Here is an 18097-nt window from a genome sequence, read left to right as displayed (position 1 = left end):
TGCTTTCACATTCTCTTTCCCCAAGCCCTGCCCTTCCCATTCCCAAGTGATCTTCTTCTCATTCTTCCCAACTTAATTTGAGCCTCACCTCTTCTTTGGAATCTTCCCCATATCAGCCAGGAGAGGAAATCACCCTCACTTTGTTCATACAGTTAGTGTAGTGTTTATTACATTGTGCATACCTGGAGGTCAAGGACAATGGCTGCCTTACCTCTGCAGTCCAAGAGCCCACAATTCCTTCCCACAGCAAGCACTCAATAATCAGGCATGAATGGTTAGCTTGAGCCATCTGATTGCCCCAGGGAACTCCAAACAGACCAACCCCAGCTTGAACACTGTGCCCAATTCCTGTTAATAAAATACTGACAAAGCAAAAAGTGAAAGAAAAAGGACCTGGAAATTAGGTACTGTGAGAAAGGATCTAAAGTTCCAGTGATCTTCAGGTTGAAGTAAACATCTGTAGACCTAGAACAGAGAAAGTAGAGTTGGCATGTGTTGTACCTAGAGGCCAAAATTGGTGGCATTTGTTGCAGAAAAGCAGATTTTAATTGAGATTAAAAAAAACAACTGAATAACTGCAGCCCTCCACGACTGGACTGAACCATCTCAAGAAACCATAGGAAAAATCCAGTGGATTTATATACGGGGAAAGGGAACCAAGATCTATCAGTATCCATTCTGTGCTATTCCTCGTACATACATTACCTCACTTAATCTTGACATCAGTCATGCAAAGCAGGAATAAATATCCTCATTTTATAGATGAGATGAATGTGATTAAATGTTTACATAGCTGTCAGGATGAAAACCCACGTGGCTGTGATTTCACAGCTAATGCTCTTTCTGCTGCATCATTCAGCTACCTAAAGAGAGGTTGGGAGGTGAAGGTCAAGGGCACTGTAAAGGAGAATAGTACACTGAAAAAGACAAGGATGGCTTTGAGGGGTACCGAGGTCCATCTCTTGCATGCTCCTATTTTATGAAGGGTCAAGGATTGGGGTTTGCAGGAACTAAGGAGGTGATTTCTCTGGAACAGCTAATGGGTGACAATGACAGAGAAGCAGACAAATGAAAGCAGGATACATCTGGGGCTTGTCCTGGGAAGTTGACAGGTCAGGTATGGTTATTGGACTTTTCCCATCATTCTTTTCTTCATCCTTCCGCATTTATGTTTTTCACTCATTGCTCTTCAAAAAAAGCTTCATTTAACAGGTATTTTTGGATAAATTTTGTATTATACAGTTCGCTGGACAAGGCAGGGAGATGCAGCTTCTTCCTGGGAGGTGGTCCTTGGTAGGACCTGACTTGGTCCATTCTCTGGGAACTCATCAAAGCCTGACCAGTGTTCCTGGCAAAGGGTTGACAGATTAGCTTAGTAGCAGAACACTTGTAGAGAGTTTGGAGCAACAGGAGAAGAGTGTGGTATTTTAAGGAAGAGACATAATGGGAGACAAAGTGAGTGCATTATTCCTGAAATCATTGAAGTCATGGCTATCTGAGAAATGTAACAGTTTTTCATACAACTTATTTTATGCTTTGCCCAGAGTCTTGGTGTCATACTGTGGATGCTTAGCCTTCTTCAATCCATGCCTCCTTTACCAACAACCCCACACAATCTCTTCCCACTGTCAGTAATACCTCTCCTCCTACACCAGAACACATCTATTTGGTGAACTCCTATTCATTCTTCAAGGCCTGATTCAAGTCCCACACCTTTTTTGAATTCTTTCCAAACTCCTCCAAGAAGAAGAATTTATTTCCACATGGTTCATAAAATTAGAAACACAAAGACCCTCTGCATGTTGCTCCAGATCAAACTGTTTGGGGATATAAGCTAAGATTCTTTCATCTCCCTGTCTCCCCCAGTATCCTATACAGGGTTCAACAAATCACGTCCCACAGGGCAATTCCAGTCCTCCACCTGTTTTGTAAGTAAAATTTTATTGCAGCATGGCCATGGGCACTCATTTACTTCTTCTGAGCCACTGCTTTTGCACTACGAAGGCAGAGTGGTGTGTCTGCAAGAGAAATGGTATGACCCTCAAACCTAAAATATTTACTATAGAATCCTTTACAGAGAAGGTTTAACGATTTGTGAATTAGCGCACAATGAGTGGTGAAAATGAATGGCAAATGCAGTGAGGTTTTTTGTGAAGAGATTTAGACTGGTATTTAGAAGGCCTGGGTCCTAACTCATTGACTAGATGATGATGATGATGATGATGATGATGATGAATTTGATAGACTAATGATGAGTAGACAGATAAAAGTTATAAGACATTATGTGTCAGGCACTATGCTAACAATTGAAACTTTATTACTCACTTATCCTCATAACCAAGTCCAAGGATAGAAACTAGTATTTTCCTCATTAAAAAAGAAGAAACTGAGATTCAGAGAGGACATACTACCTTAGTAGTAAAGTCAGGACTCAAAATCAGGTATGACTTACAAGGAAACTGGACACTTAACCATTACCTTAAAACACCCCTGGGAAATGCAGTTTCTTCTTAAGATCAGGACCATTCAATGAGCAATGTGGTTTTCCACCTGTTTTAGCAAGCAGAAATCTGTATTATCAAAATTTTTGTAAATACTCTGTGTGTGGGATGTGTATCAAAATTTACCCATGGAACCTCAACATGGAGGAAGTCCACTCCTCAGCATTCCCACCTGGCAGGGTCCTCAATGGCTTTGGTCAACCTCACATTGTGCCCAGAGTTCCTCCTCCTTGGCCTGATGGATGACACAGTCGCCCACCCGTTGTTGTTCCTGTTCTTCCTCAGCATCTCTCTGCTCAACCTGAGCATGGTGGTACTGGTGAGGTCTGATGGGGCTCTGAGCTCCCCTATGTATTACTTCTTGGGTCACCTGATCCTTGTGGATATCTGCTTTACCACGGTCACTGTCCCCCGATTGCTGTCCAGCCTGCTCCACCCTGGCCAGGCCATATCCTTCTAAGCATGCTTTGCCCAGATGTACTTCTTTGTGGCTCTGGGCATCGCAGAGAGCTACCTCCTGGCTGCCATGTCCTACGTCCATGTGGTGGCGGTCTGCCGGCCACTGCACTACACCGCGGTCATGACACCCTGGCGCTGAGCGGCGCTGGTGGGTGCGTCCTGGGCGGTGGCCCACCTGCACTCGCTGCTCCACACGCTGCTTATCTCTGCACTCTCCTAGGTCTGCTTCAGCCCTGTGCGCCACTTATTTTGTGATGTGACGGTGATGCTGAGCTTGGCGATGTCGGTCGGGACATGTCCCCCGCAGACTATCTTCCCCGAGGGCCTGGCAGTGGTGCTGACCCCGCTGCTTCTCGTGTCCCTCTCCTATCCTCTTTGCGGTGCTTAGAGTGCAGTCCACAGGAGGCCGCGCCACACCTTCTCCACCTGCGGGGCCCACCTGGAGGTGGTGTCGCTTTTCTTTGGCTCTGTCCTCTCAGTATATTTCCAGCCATCATCCGCTTACTCAGCACAATATGACCTACCGGGCAGTGTGGCATGTGCAGTGGTCACACGGACCTTGAACCCCTTCATCTACAGACTTCTCAACAAAGAGGTCAGAGGTGCTCTAACATGGGGGCTCAGAAGCCGAGCTGCACCCCAAGAGGTAAGGATAGGTCTGGGATCACTAGCATTTAGTAATAATAACAATTACCCAAAACTTTCTTTTTTAGTTTCTCAAAAAGTATCAGTTTTGACCCTATGACATCTTATTTTTTGTTAAATAAAAAATTAGACAAAGCAAAAAGGACGTGTTGATTATAGTGCTGGGTACATAGCTGTAAGTTAGATCCAGTCATTGTCTGGGTGCTTGAATTAGAAACTACTTTAAATAGTTGGGGGGAACAAATGAAGGCAATGCAAGGAAGTTCTACCTGTTTATGGAAAAGGGCAAGAACAGTGTGATTCCCAGCAAAGGGGAGTGGAGAGGAACCTGGAGAAGCAGGGGAGGTCTGAGGAGGAGTTTTTCCACATTTTTTTACTGGTGCATTAGAGTTGTGCATAATGATGGGATTTGTTGTTACATAGTCATACATGCACACGATGGAACAGCGTGATCTGGTCACTATCACTCCCCAGCACTTCTTCCCTCCCTCCTCACCTCCCAGGCCTAGTCCCTTTCCTTTATTGATCTCACTTTGCTTTTCATGAGGTTCCCATCCCATCCTCCTTTCTCTTGATTTTTTCTCTCTAGCTTTCCAGAAATGAGAGAAAACACATGGCCCTTGACCTTCTGAGTTTGTCTTATTTCTCTTAATATGATGGTCTCTAGTTACATTCATTTTCCTGCAAATAACGTAATTTAATTTTTCTTTATGGCTGGATAAAACTCCATTGTGTACATATACCACATTTTCTTTACCCTTTTATCTGTCGATGGTCATCTAGGCTGGTTCCATAGTTTGGCTACAGTGAATTTTCTCTGTGAAGGGTTTTAAGGAGGTATGGTTGAACATGCTATAATGACCTCTACAGCCCTGCAGACTCCTCCCCAGGAAAATTCGGTGAAGATCTAGTTATTTTTAAAGTGGTTTAAGTTTTTTAAAATTTCACCCCATATATACTGTGCCAACCATTTTCACTGTGAAAATTCAAAAGTAAAATTCAAAAGTTACCCACCCAAATCAACCTCTACTTCCATCTCAGTTGTCCCTTCAATCTCTCTCTCTCTCTCTCTTATTTTGAAACATAAATAACATCATCCACTATATACTATTGTGCAATTTCCTTTTTTTGTAGCATAAAATAAGACATCTAGGAGATCTTGTTGCTACAAATAGAGTGCATTTCTTTTTAATTTCAGGTACAGACTCCTAGATCCTATAGATCTTCTATGACTTATTTAATCATTCTTTATTATTAATATTTTAATAAACATTTTAAAATGTTTTCCCAGTTTTTCAGTATTATAAGGATGTAATGGCTATTCTTGTAAAAGCATAAATAAAAGTCAACAGTTAGTGAGGAACTGATAGTGACAAGTACAGTCCTAAGTGTTTAGTGCATGTTTCAATCCACGGAAGTTTCCAAGAGGAAGATACACTTTTTTCCCATACTACAAGACTGAAAACAGACTGAGAGAAACCAAGTAACTGTCCTAAATTTGTAAGTCTGAGTTATTCATCTCCTTCAATGATTTCTAGTCTACTTGATTTTTTACAACACATTGAGAAACTTTCAATAATATATGAATTCTTTAAGTGTAATTATGGCCACCTTTTTTCTTTTTCTTTTAATTTCATTTTATTCATTTTAACTGTTCCTATTTCTTTTTTCCTTTTTAAAAGTTTTGAGCAGCATGCATTAACTTTACATATTCATAGGGTTTAGTGTAATGTTTCAATGCATGCATACAGTATGCACCAAGTCCACCCACTTCCCACTCTTAATTATTAAACTCCCTCATTTCCTTTTCACTTGGTTCCTTTTCTATTCTTAGTGTTCTTTATTTATGCCTTTTCTCTGATTTGTCTTGTTTTACCTGGTAGGTTCATCTTTCCAAACAGAATATTTAGCTTAACTGATGCTAATTTTATTGTGTTTTTGTTTTCAGCACCATTGATTTTTTGGATTTTCACACTTAGTAATCCCTTCCTCTTATTTTCTTCATGTTGTGGTACTTCTTCTAGATTTTTGAGGTTTATGTATCATCTTGATTTTAGGAGAGGGGTGTCTCTACTGATGCCCACTGCTTTTGGAACCTGACATCTGTTAGCATCAACAATCCAGGGCAGTTCTTTTGGGGATGGAGCTGAAAGCCATCTTGAGTCTCACTGGTCCTGCTGATTCTACTGGACTAGTAGTTTTATTTTCTATACAACTACTTGTCTTGGAATGCCTCTAAGGTGTAGATAACATAAATCCTAAACCAACATGAGGTCATCTATCCTGATTCTCAGGAGAAAGTATTTCCTTCCCCTTCATTCCAAAGAGGGCAGCTTCCTTCTCATCTCTTGCTGCTAGGTAGGCAGTGTTAGGAGAACATTCTCATTGCAGTTACATTGGAAATTCATTGGAAATTCGGACTCCATGGATGCTTCCAATCTTATATATCTCGTTAGTTCATGTTCTCTGCCCTGTAAAACTCAGGCTGCCAGGGTCTTCCAAGTGGCAGGCATGCCCAAGGCTGCAGTGTTGACTTCTGAGCCCACCCATCCCTCAACCAGTTTCCTCCTTCCTGGATCCTGGAGATGTCCTGTCCTGGTGTTAAGCCCAGAGATGCAGTTTCATATGGTTAGTTACTAGAAGCACAGGGATTTTCAGGATTGCTACTTTCACAGTTTTGCTAGAATCTGATATACTTGCTGGAGCTTCTGAAGCAGAGTCTCCATGACTGCCTTGGTGGACTACAGGTTGTTTTGTATGTGCGTAGCAACTTCATCATTGACAAAGTCAAGTCTCACTCTGTAAAAACTGTCAGCTTGCTGGGTGCTTGTAATCCGAGAAACTCAGGAGGTTGAAGTGGAAGGATGCAAGTTCTAGGCCAACCTCAGCACTTAGAGAGACTGTCTCGAAATATAATAAAAAGGGCAGGAGGTGTAGCTCAGTGGTAGAGTCCCCCAGGCTAAATGCCCAGTACCAAAAATACATAAATAAACAAATAAATATTTAAAAGAAAAATCATACACCAATGAGACACATGACTGTGGAAGAACAAGCATGTGATAGAACCACTGTCATTCCCATTTTATTGATAAGCAAGTGGAGGCCTAGAGAAATGAGGACTATTGCCCAAGGATACAGAGCTAAGAAGTGGTGCCATGGGGCTCAGAGCCCTCCTCTCTGCCCTCATCCAACACCCCCGGTGGGGGGATGGTCACTGCCATGCTCTTAGGATATGTGTCAGTGTGCTGAGCACCAGCCCTGCAGAGTGTCCACAAGTGAACTGTGGGAAAAATGGACTCTGGAACTCACTGGGTTCCTTGTGGCCACTGGCTTGCATCCCCCTTTTGCCCAGGAGCCTGAGGAGTCCTCCACCTTTCAGACCTGAGCTGGCCAAGGTCGAGTCACATGGTTGAGCTTAAGGGGCAGGTCCTGTGCACTCATAGGAGAAAACCTGCATCAGGCCTTGGCAAAGCTGCACAGGCCTCAGCAAGAAACTACTAATGAACAGAGCCTGGGATGAAGCCCACATTAGAATGGCAGTGCCACTTGGTTCTGTCACCATGTGTGGACACTGCATTGCGGCCTACAGGAGAAGTATTTAGCCTCTGAGAGCTTAGCAAATAGGAAGTCACAAACAGGACCACTGCTTGTCCAAACATGGACACCAATATGGGCCACCAATCTGGGTGTGGGCCAAGCTTACCCCACATGCAGGCTTGCCACTATCATGGTAAAATGCAGTGTCTTTCTGGCAGAATAAGGGTGACTGTGGCACATGTCTTTACGACACCCTCTCTGAGGAGCCCTTTCCAAGGCTGCTGCCAAATTCTGCACCTGATGCAGCTGCCAAGTGAGTCACTCAGGGTCTCTGAGCTGGGTGCCACATCCACAGCCCTGTTGCCTCCTCCCAACAAGCCTTCCTTTTATGACTAAAATTAAGTTTTATCCACCTTCCATAAGAAACCATATATGGAGCTGGCTTCTGCAGATGCTCTTCCCAGGACACAGGGAAATCTCTCGAGGCTTCCCACACTTCCCTTTGCCTTGCCTCCATCCAACATCACTTCCCTGTCTCTGCTGGGAGTCTCAGTCTCCCTCTCCTGGCCCAAGCTTTTGACCACAGGCCCTTCTGGGTCTCTTGCAGTTGGGCTGGGGAGGCTGCAGTCACTGCTTTGAGGGCCAGAAGACACTGGCTGGGCACTGTGTAGACCCTGGTGATGGGGCACGGGCAGGGGTATTACTTGTGAAAGCTGCCCACTTCTTATCTATGAAGGACCTCTTCATAGTTTCCAAAGATATCCTAGGTGTTGTAGAAAGCTCTTGGAGATGGCTACGATACACAGACCACTGGCTGGCACTTTCATTGGGCCAACTCCATAAATAGCTGCAAAAACTAACTTCCTCCTGCTTCAATTGTCAGAACCTGTGCCACATAATACCACCTCTACTGGCATGGTCACCACAGTGTCCAGCAGTATGCCTCTTGGAGGTTACTTCTTTGTTCACCAGCAAGGGGTGTTCCCTAAAGTGCAGGGCTCTTGATAACTGCCCTGATGCATCTACTTTAGAGATACTGCTTCTGGAAGATGTACATATTTGGAGGGAAAAAGTTTACCTTGAATATCCAAAGAGGTGTTGGAATTTTGGGTAATGCTGGAACTGTTTAGACTATGGGAATCCTTGGGAATGGACTGAATATGTTTTGTATTGTGATTTTAGCATGAGCTTTTGAAGACCAGGGCAGAATATTGTGGTTTAGATATGAGATGTCCCCCAAAAGCATTAGTATAAGACCAATGCAAGCATTTTCAGAGATTAAATGATCAGATGGTGAGAGTTGTGATCCAATCAGTGAATCAGTGCACTTATATGGATTACCTGGGCAGTAACTGTAGGCAGGTAGGATTCCCTGGATGAAGTAGGTCACTGGGGGAATGGATTTGGGGTTTATACTTTTTCTTTGGCAAAAGGAGCTCCCTCTGCTTCTGATTGCTATGTTAGAGCTGCCTTACCCTTCTGCCATGATGTTCTGCCTCATTGTGGGTCGAGAGCAATGAAGTCAACTGGTTAGAGAACTAACCTCTGCAAACATGAATCAAAATAAACTTTTATTCCTATAAGGTGTCCCTGTCAGATCTTCTAGTGACATTGATATCTAACTAAAACATAGGGTATTATCATTATTTTGCAAATGAAATAATGGTAGTGTTTGTGAATTTTGGGGGCTGGTAGCAGGGGCATGTGACCACTGAGTCACATCCCTATCCCTATTTTTTTATTTTATTAGAGACAGGGTCTCACTGAGTTGCTTAGTGCCTTGCTTTTTTTTTTGCTGAGACTGACTTTGAATTTGGGATTCTCCTGTCTCAGCCTTTGAGGAGCTGGGATTACAGGTATACAACAGTGCACCCAGTATGTTTGTGCATTTCAAGAAGTTTTTATCCTTTAGGATGCAAATGGATAATGGATAAGTCTAATTGAAACAAGATTGGCCATGTACTGATAATTGTTTTATCTGAGTAATGATTATATGGAAGTTCAGTGTATTACTTTCCCTACTTTTGCATATATTTAAAATTTTGTCATGATAATTTAAAATTTGATGACAACTTTTGCTTCTATTTGTGCAGTTTTTAAAGATCGGTCTTTTCTAATCAGAATAATTTGCAACTTATTGCTTTTCAGTTTTCTTTTTAAAATAGGAAATACCAGTAGGAAATTCAAGTCTATAGCTCCCACAATGCTTTCTTTGGGGATGGGGGATGGAACCCAGGGGCTTGCAAAAGCTTGGCAAGTCCCCTGCCAGTGACTGCTACTCAGAATATTTTTTATTTTGAGACAAGGTCTCACAAAGTGGCCTAGACTGGCCTCAAATTTGTGATTCTCATTCTTCAGCCTTCTGAGTAGCTTGGATCACAGGTGTGTGCTACCAGCCTGGCACACCATGCTTCCCCAACTTTCAAATGCATATACTATCTATTAGGTATCTTGCACATAAGCAGCAACATTGTACCACCTATAAATTATGATGACCTTATAGACACATACCTGGGGAAACTTCCTGTGCAAAGACAGAATCCCTGGGGAGGTCATATATGAATGAGCATAAGACATCTTTGTGTGCCCCCAGCAGAGTGGGAAGATGGCTCAAACTAATTTATAGTAAGTAGGGGTTTTGCTCATCCCAGTGGATTGGGTGATCTGTAAATACTCAGCACACTAGTAGCTGGTAGTGAGAAGGCAGTACAGCCTAAGTGAGAATAAACCCACCATAGCTTCAAATCTCAGTTCTACCAATGACTAGATGTGATCTTATTATATGTCAGAGTTTACACATATATTTCATCCATATAATGGGGCACTGTTGAGTTTTGAGTAGGGCATGTGGAGTATGAGGAAAGTGTTTCTTGAGTAGGTCTTGCTGTTCAGTCCTTGCATATCTTCAAGGGAACCTAGAATGATGCCTGACCTTTAGCCAACCCCTGGGAAAGTGGCCCTCAGAATGTTCTTATGTTAATGGTTGATAATTATGTTTTATATACCTGGGGCAATAGACCATGTCATTTCAGCCTGTCAGGATTACTTTGCACATACATCAGCATACTTGACGTGCATCTGATTTCCTACCTGGGATCCTAAGTCTCAGCAGCTGTGTCTGTCATGTAGCATGACATCTCTATGTGACTGGCTCTCAATAAAAGCCTCAGACACCAAAATTTGAACAGTTTTCTCTGTGCAGAGACATTTTGCACATGTCCACATAGTTTACTGCTAAAGAGAAAGCAAGTCCTGTATGACCCTAGATGGGGAAATGTTCAAAAACCTGTGCTCAACTTCTCTGGATTCCTCCTGATACATATCTTTTCCTGATGCTCTTGGTTTATATACTTCCATTCTAATAGAATGTATTCATAAGTATAAATATATATATATATATATATATATATATATATATATCTTTGAGATGATGCAGGAAGCACCTACTGAGTTGCAGGACAATGGCTTGAACCTTGCCACAGTGATGTGACTATAGCTCACCTAATCACCCTGGAAGATTCCAGGGGGGAGTCAGAAATTGCCAACAGCAAAAGCTACTGTGAACTAGATCTGGCATTAAGGCAAACAGCAGTGTGTCAATTAAGTCATCCACAGCAGCAATAATTGCAACTTGAATGGTGGGGTCAGAAGTTTTATAAATGAACTAGATCTAAAAGGTGGTCAGAATACAGTTCATTAAGAGAAATGAAAATTTAATAGGAAGATAGAAGAGAATTTACAATGTTTCAAATGTGAACAGAGAGAATGCAAAAGAGATATAGCAGATTATAATTATAAGGAATGAGGAGGAAAAATAAAGTAAAGGGATAAAGAACAAGAGAATTTCCTGTTAGTGGGAGAAGAAAGGAGAGGAAAAAAAAACAAAACCAAAATAAAACAAAATTCTTAGCCCTCAAAAGACAAGGCAAGAAAAAATAATGACATTTAAAAATGCTAAAAGTGAAAAACAGAAAGAAATATGAGTATGTATATATGTACACAAACCAAGAAGCACAGCAAAAGCACACATAAAAAAAGGAAAAAAATATTGTTAATGAACAATGAAGAAATGGTCTCCAATGAGGTGGTCAAAATAATAATTGACAAGAATGGATGGTCTCACCCCAAGCACCTGGCAGCTGCCAATCTTTGCTGGGAGTCTGGGTCTCAGGATCCTTCCAGGAATTCTGCTTATAGGGCTTGGGGGTTGAGGGTGTGGTGGTGGTGATGGTGGGCAACACTCCACATACTCTGCTGCCCTCAACATAGCCTTCCTGGGATGAGTCCCTGGGTGCACTAACAACCACCTTTTCAAATTTCCAACCCACTTCCACTGGTCAAATGAGCCATCAGACACAAAGGGAAAGCAAAATTGGCTCCCTTCTGTATCCCTTATTTGAAACCCCCTAGGTAAAATCTCTTCTGTGCCTGTTTCACTCACATTCCGCTGGGTAAACCCTGGGTCACACATTGGGTACTTGCCAGAACAGTGTTTGCTAAGGTCTGCCAGCTCCACAGCAGCAAGCTGGAGTGTGGCCTCCTTGAGATGGCTCCCACCTCAGCTGTCCATGGCCAGTTGAAAAACAGTGCCCTTTTCCAACACCAGATGGCTGTGCAGGCTCTGGATCAGCTAAGTTTGGGCTGCCTTTCTGAGCTACAGAACTTTCTGTGCCAAATTTGTCCATTGCATTTCTCTCTCTGTTCTCTCTCCTCTGTTCTCCTCTCCTCTGGGGTCAACCAGCATGGCTGCTGCAACTGGCTTGGTTCCAACATACTCTTTCTTCTTTGTTTAGTGCACCATAATTTCTGAGTCTCTAAGACACTCCAACTGTCCAATGTTGAATTTTAGTGAAATTCCTCTTTCACCCACCTTCCGTGAACATTCTCCCCCTGCTTGAGTCCTGATCCACAGAGCAACTGGACATGTAGCCTTCCTCTCTCTCCCATCTTGGATGTCTCCACACTGGGCATTTGCATGGAGAATGTCTTCCCTAGGTGAAAAATTGCTTTCTATTTAGTTCCTGAATTAATAGGCAGACAGCTCATTCTGTGAGCACTTTGTAGGTACCGATTGATCTTCCCAGGCCCTTGAGATGCAGGTGGGTCATTTATCTCCTTTGCTCAGAAAGGAGACTAGGGAACTTCCCAGGTTGCAGTAGGAAGACCCAGTTCAACTAGCGAGCCCCACAATGTAGAGAAAATTCTCCATCTCTGTCCTCAACCAGATCTGAATGGTGCTTCTACACAAGGAGAGAATAAGAGAAAGTTAATGTAGATGATGAATTCATTGTAAGAGTGCTGAGAGAAGGGCAGGGCATATGAGCTGGGGATTTAGAAGAAGGTCATTCAGTCGAATTCTTGCTGAACATCTGTGTGCTGAACACGTGTGCTAGCAGGTGTGTCTGTGAGTTGCCCAGAGCACCAGAATTCATATGGGGAAAGCAAAGATGAAATAAAATCTTTTTCTGGAGAGCAGTTGGCTCATCAAAATGGTTGGCCAAGTCATCTCTGAGAAGGTGACCTTCAGCTGAGAGAGATGGAGACCTTCAGCTGAGAGAGATGGAAAGTAGGGCCCACCCTCTTTAGCTTCCAGCAGGCATTCTGAGTCACTGCTTGCATGAGCAAGCCATGAAGTTCAGCTCTAATGTGGAGACATCCTGGTTCTCTAAGAGGAGAGCAATGGATTTGAGTGAACACCCCCAGACCCTGAGAGCCAGATTGTGGACAGCAGACAAAAGGATCTCTCAGGATGTTGTAACCTGCAGTAGAAAACCTCCTAGGAAGTCCCACAGGAGAACTGTGTCAGCAGCCTCTGCCTACAGGCTCCAGCTAGCACCTGCATTCCTGATGCTGACTCAGGGCACAGGTTTCCAGTGCACAAAACCTGAGATGAAAGTCAGTGATTGTACTGAGTCCAGGCAGTGTGACTCTGAGATGGTTGAACTGATTTGCCATGGATAATAAGGTCCTGTCCAACTGCACAGACCTGAGCAACAGTGTTCCCAGCACCCTCCATAGAGAGCTCAGGACACCAGGCAGGGCATGGGAAACCCGAAAGAGGGTGTTTTAGAAAATTGGTCCTGGTACCAGGTTCTTCTACAGAAAGCCCTCTAGTAAGGCTCTTTGAGTGGGTCAGTGTCTTCCACACACATGTGGGATTCCCAAAACCATGCTGGACTTTGTTTCAATCAGCACTGCAGGAAGAGGCCTGGGAGTAGCTGCCATTCTCTGGGAAGGTCTCTGTGCAAGTGTCCCAGAAGATGCCCTTGTCAGAGATGATGTCCTGGACTCTCCTTCCATTGTTGAAAGGCCTAGGCCCTGACACTATTCTGGATGCCCTGCCTACACTGGAATTCAGTTTCCCTGTGCCAAGACCACATAGAGGAGCCTGAAGTCTAAGTTTCAGCTCTAAACTTTACTGTCCAACAGTAAGCTCGTGTCCATTCTCCAGGTATCATGCCCCACAACAACAAAGACACAAGCACGGCAATGGACCAGGCTCCAGGCTCCCTCAATCCTCCTCCTCACCTGAAAGTGCCAGCTTATCCTTCTGTCCTTCCTGACCTACCCACCCAATCTCTTGACTGACTTCAGTGACAGCCTTCCTTGTCCCAATATCCTGAGGATCTATGGTTATTAGCCAATACAGGAGTTGGTGCCTGGTGGGACAGATGAGCCAGAGGTGGGCCCAAAGTCAGAGGCAGGCCTTTCCTTTTCTCCAGTGAGTTGATCTCTCCCAGGTCACTTAGGCCCACCTGCATCTGCACCCCATGTAGAGAAGGGAGATTATGAATCTTATTTGGGAACTTTGCAACTAGTCTGAGATTAGGTGCCATTTTATAGGAATCACATAGAAAAATACTCAGAATGGAATGAGGGCACTCTGTGAATGCCAAGTCTTGACATAAGTTCCATGCTCTGACAATATGTCAGCAAAGCATGGGGGAAAGTTCAGGTGCTAGAGGTTGCCCATCAGAACCAAAAAAACATAGCTGTGATTCTCAGTATTCTCCTACCCTCCACCAAGGCCCAAAAGTCTGATAGCATGGTGCAACCTTCTAGAAGGGAAGTTTGGCAGAAATAACCAGTATTTTAAATGTGCAACATTTATTTTTCAGAATTCTACTTTGGGGAATGTATTCAGCAGAAATAATCTGATTTGAGCACAAGACCTGCAGAGGAGATGAGGAAGCTGGGATTACAGAAAATCAGAAGGAGCTTAAAAGTTGCCATCAAAGGGACTGTTTACAGTGGGCCTCCTGAAACATAAAGAAATTTTCTATACCTATAGTTGTCAACATGAGAATCTAAAAGTCACTTTAGCTTCTAAACCCAAGGAACATTACTATCCCCTAAGTTCCAATGACTAAATATGCATGGGTGGAAGTACATGTGTGATGCACATGGAAGGAGTGGTTTGGGATTGGTCCCCAGCTCTGTCTGGTCATTCATGAGTGAGAGTCTCAGCCACCCACTTGAACAGAGGAGAGGACCTGAGTGTGGATTTTTACCTCTTAGGCATATTTCTCCCTCACCTGATTTTTTAAAAGAAGTGTGATGCATTCTTGCATTTATTTTGCAACAAACAGAGGCAAGGTGGTGTGTAGAGTCCACCATGCTGTCTTAGGGTGGATGCAGTCCCTTCTGTGATGACCCCCAGCATCACGTGCCAGCAGTCCTGGATTGTGGTGAGTGGACCAGGCCTCTCAACCAGTCTCAAGAGAGTATTAAAAGGCACTGAAGTCAAGCGTGGTGGAACTTGCCTGTAATCTCAGCAACTTAGAGAGACCCTGTTTCAAAATAAAGGCTTGAGTGTGACTCAGTGGTAGAACACCCCTAGATCCAGTCTCCAGCACCACACTCAAACAAAAGGCTTTGAATTTGATGCTCCTCTTTCTGTGATTGCTTTGGACAGTTACTCCTCTGTGAGGAGTGGTGGGAGTGAGAAGGAGGCACAGGGTTTAGGACAGCCCCCAGGCCCCACCTCACAATCTGCTGTAGCACATCATTAAATTTTGTGGAAATACAGGATGAGTGAGATGCTTTTTATCACTGTTTGGCCAAAGGATGGTAATCATGTCTCTAGGCACTGTGGACCTGAGTGGGGCTGCTGCAGGCTACCTGGGACTGGACAGAGTGCCAGGGCCAACAGACCTCCTGGGCATTTCCTGACTTTGGCTCCAGCTGCATGTGTCTAGCAAACATGGCCCCGAGGCTTCTAGACCAGATTGGACAATGTAGGACCTTTCCAGCAGGCAGTGTGCTGTTGAGGTCACATACCCTGATCTTGCAGCCAGGCCATCTGGTCTAAAGCAGGATCAGTGCCAGATTCTCCTTGTCCAGCTCCTGTATTTACCCCAAGACTAAACTCCCTGAAGCACTGTGTGCAGAAATCCTGCCACAGTGTCAGCTTCAGTCCCCTAGAGAGGAGCAAGCTGATCCAAGATGAGCTCATGACTCCACTGCTTGTCCTCACAAGCCCTGAACCCTCCCTATGTGCCATCCTACTTCCAATAAATGAGCCCACACCACTCTCCTTTGCTTGCTGACTCCTGCACAGAGCTAGGTGCTGGGGCACAGGCTGCAGGGACTCTGCAGCATGGAAAGAGGCACACCAAGGGCCACTCCAGACTCAGAGCCAAGGATGTTGCCCACTATTGGCTGTGTCAGAGGCTAGGAACAGCTTCTGCCTCCCTGCAGGGGCTAGACAACTGGGGGGACTGTGTCCCTTGCTGGGTGCCAATGGGAAGCCATCCTAGAGGAATCTGCTGTCAACTGGCTGAAGAGCCCTGGCTCTTTGGAGGTGAGTTCAGAGGGCTCCCTGCACAGAGGTGACCCCACACCTCCCCACCATCCAGGCTGAAGTCAGGGACCTGAACATCCAGTAACTTGTATTTACAGGGCAGCTATGGTAGGGGATGCTTTCTGTTGCCACTACCCATGCACACACACTGAACTCATGTGACAGTCACTGCTGGACACATGAAATGCTCCACTGATTAGTCCTAATGACCAGAAAACCCACCAGCTCTTGGGTAGAAGAGGGGTGCATATTGGCAGAAAACTGAGCTGGGCACTAATTTTTTCCATGGTGATACAAGTTGGAAAGACCCTTTAACCCATGAAGTTTTTAATTCTGTGAACATAATAAAAACTCAAATGCCGTTTGAATTTGAGTTGGCCCCTTTTCCATGGGAAGTATATGCATGTGAATAAGTTTATTAGTAAGAAAGGAAACGGAGTTTTTCCATGCCTGCTGTGGCAGTCTCCTATCTCCTCCATTTTTCTAGTCCATGCAGGATTTCAATAGAATATTATTTGGAGAAGGTGTCATGGAAGTTCTGTGCCCACAGCTTATAATAATCGATGGATGAAATTACAGGAAGAATACTATCCAAGAGAAGACTTACCAACATGAAGAAGACAAAGAGGATTTCTATCAAGACCCAGTGGAATATGCTGATGAGTCCTGTGATGCCTATGAGGTAGGGCAGACCCCATAAGGATTCCCATCTACCGTGAGTGCTCGCAACCTGCTCTACAAGCATATAGTTGGAAAGAAAGGGGACATTAGGAAGAAAGTAGAAATGGAGACCAAAACTTCTATTAACATTCCTAAACCTGGACAAGAGGGGGAAATTGTGATCACTGGTCAGCATTGAAATGGTGTAATTTCAGCCCAAACTCAGATTGATGTTCTTTTGGACACTTTTAGAAGAAAACAACCCTTCACTCACTTTCTTGCCTTTATCCTCAATGAAACTATAGTTCAAGAAGAATTTCTGAATTTCCAGAAAGAAGTGCTGGAAAAGTATTCCATGAATCATGGGGTTGATAGCTCCATTTTCCAGAATTCCAAAAAACCTTCACCTAACTATTGGGATGTTGGTGCTTTTGAGTGAGGAAGAGATCTAGCAGGCATGTGAGATGCTACAATGCTCTAAAGAGGAGTTTGGTACTGACATTTCTGGTGGCAAACCCTTGGAAATAGAGATGGCAGGAATAGAGTACATGAATGATGATCCTGGTATAGTGGATGTTCTTTATGGTAAAGTTCATATGAAAGATGGCTAGAACAGGTTGCAGGAATTGGTTGATGAGTACTGGAATGCTTTCAGGCATCTGGACTAATAGTGAAAGAGTGGAATGTAAGCTCGGGCGGGCTTGGCGGGCTCAACGGCGGGACCAAATGTAAACTTGGCGGGTCTCGGCGGGCACAGGTAGCAGCCAAACAAAATGGGACAGAAAAGTGGCTGAAGCAAGCTTTATTGGAATTTGGCTCTTGGGCGAAATTCCCAGATCCCCAGGGTATAGGGACCCAGAGAAAATCGCACATGGCCCTGGCTGCCCAGGGTTTTTATAAACTAGGATGGGAGGGGTTTTGTTGAGTGACAGGTGGGTGTGAAGGGTCAGTGGAACTTTCCATCCACCTTGCTGCGAACTTTCTGGTCACCTTTGGCGGACTGGTCTTTGTTCTAGCTGCTCAGCTTTGCCCCCTACAGTCGCCTAATTTCCGACCTAACATGGAATAGTGTGAAACTGCATGCTACAGTCATGAATACTCTATTCAGGAAAGATCCCAATGCTGAAGGCAGGTACAATCTCTACACAGCAGATGGCAAATATATCTTCAAGGAAAGAGAGTCATTTGATGGCCGGAACATTTTAAAGTTGTTTGAGAACTTCTACTTTGGATCCCTAAAACTCAATTCCATTCACATCTCTCAAAGGGTCACAGTAGATGGCTTTGGAAACTATGCCTCCTGTGGACAAATTGACTTCTCCTGAGGTGGACCTTGGAAAGCTGTGGAAACTGAACATCTCATGAGGGCAGCAGCAAGGAAACAGTAATATCAGCAGACTGCACAGAAAGCAGGAAGAATGTCTGCCCAAGGCAGAGCAGCAGAGGGAGGAGTGTTCCCAGCATGGCTTTGCTAGATGTCCCATCAGTCCTC

The 18097-nt window shown here is 44.2% G+C and overlaps 2 pseudogenes; both read left to right on the top strand.

The window, feature by feature from the left end:
* Positions 1 to 2688: 2688 nt before the first annotated feature.
* Positions 2689 to 7459, top strand: LOC124981176 (olfactory receptor 1F1-like; annotated as a pseudogene).
* An 8997-nt stretch (positions 7460 to 16456) lies between these two features.
* On the top strand, positions 16457 to 17930 carry LOC124979821 (activating signal cointegrator 1 complex subunit 1-like; annotated as a pseudogene).
* Positions 17931 to 18097: the final 167 nt, after the last annotated feature.

This window comes from Sciurus carolinensis, chromosome 3, assembly GCF_902686445.1.
Source record: "Sciurus carolinensis chromosome 3, mSciCar1.2, whole genome shotgun sequence".
Classification (NCBI taxonomy): Eukaryota; Metazoa; Chordata; class Mammalia; order Rodentia; family Sciuridae; genus Sciurus; species Sciurus carolinensis.
The sequence above is the reverse complement of the archived record's forward strand: the minus strand, read 5'-3'. Positions and strand labels throughout refer to the sequence as shown.